The 1,436-nt window shown below is 51.1% G+C and overlaps 1 protein-coding gene across 1 annotated transcript in view; it reads right to left on the reverse strand.

The window, feature by feature from the left end:
- MLLT11 (MLLT11 transcription factor 7 cofactor) overlaps positions 1 to 260 on the reverse strand; it is a 27,210-nt gene extending 26,950 nt beyond the window's left edge. The window contains exon 1 of the mRNA XM_068253598.1: positions 126 to 260. The gene's annotated coding sequence lies outside the window, so the exon portion shown is untranslated. The remainder of the gene's footprint in view (positions 1 to 125) is intronic.
- Positions 261 to 1,436: the final 1,176 nt, after the last annotated feature.

The following is a 1,436-nucleotide window of genomic DNA, read 5'->3' on the forward strand; positions in this document are numbered from 1 at the left end:
AAAATAGATGGATCCAAATGAAATGACTAGCCCTTATGATATTCAGAAGCCAGGCAATTTCACATTATAGTACCATAGAGATATAACAGCATAATGGCCAATAATTTTTGAACATGGCTACTCACAGTGTCTGTGAAGGTAAGGTTGATGAATGCTGCTTTTGTAGAGTACAGTCCTGACAGGTGTCTAGCAGTAGCAGCCTGTATCTGACTGTCACTGAGTGTGTGATGGTGCAGCCTCTCCTAGAAAATGCTTCTATTACTGGCACTCCCACAGCTGAGGATTCTGGGATAATGATTCAGCCAAATTCTGTAAGATGCTAGTGGATAGGGATGGCCACTCCCTAGAATCCTCAAATGTGACAGCTGGCATACGCTAAAAGCACATAAGGATATGAAACTACAATAAGACTGGAGAAAGTAAAAGCTTGTGCACACTCTATTATATTGTGTTCCTGTGTGTATGTGAATATATATATATATATATATATATATATATATATATATATATATATATATATATATATATGTATATGGTATAAAAAAAATTTCAAGCATGTGATGCTTTTAATTTGTAATTCAACTAACTGGTACCAATTAACGGGTACTGACAATATGGAAATTTCTTCCCGATGGCCCGAACGGTTCGCCGGCGAACTTATTCGCGCGAACATCGGGGGTTCGCGTTCACAAACTTTATGGCGGTTCTCACTCTGTGTGCTGCAGTATTAGTGAGAGAAGAGAGAGGCATCAGAGAGATAGGGTAAACGATAGTTAGGAGGTCTGTTAGCTTGCTCCTTGCCAGTGGCGGCGCCACGCTGGGGCTTACCCAGGCTTCAGCCCCAGCTGGCGACTCATTAGCCCCCCTAAAAGCCCCCCCGCCGAGTCCGACCCGACAGTGACGACGAGCCTGGCTGGGAGTCTGAATGGAAGGAGCCGAGGAGGGCTTGGGCTGGCGCTGACTGACTGTCACGCACCTCACCACACCACCCACCACCAGCAATCAGTCACCGCCGCCCCGCCCAGTCCCGGGTGCTGCTGCTAGTACGCGCTATGCGTATGTCACGTGACGTCACGGCGGCGGCATGCCGGCATCACGTGACCTGCAGCGTGCACTCCTCCTCGCCCGCCGTAATTTCGCCGCTGCACCCGCCCCGCATAGCCAGCCCAGCACGTGACTCGTCGTCACCGCCCGGTCAGTGCGACCCGACCCAGGCAGCCAGTCTCGCAGTGTGTGACCCCCCCCAGCCAGCCCAGGCAGGCACGGTGGCACCCCACCCACGGTGACGGTGGTCAGCGGCAGCGCACACAGCCAGGTCCGTCCGGCGACTAGAGGCTACAGTCTGCAGCTCAAGGTGGGTGTCCTGTCCTGCTGACTGTTCACTACTCAATTTTTTTTTGCACCAGTTTGACCAGGCACTGCAGGCAGCCACCCAG

This window comes from Hyperolius riggenbachi, chromosome 9 (assembly GCF_040937935.1).
Source record: "Hyperolius riggenbachi isolate aHypRig1 chromosome 9, aHypRig1.pri, whole genome shotgun sequence".
NCBI lineage: Eukaryota > Metazoa > Chordata > Amphibia > Anura > Hyperoliidae > Hyperolius > Hyperolius riggenbachi.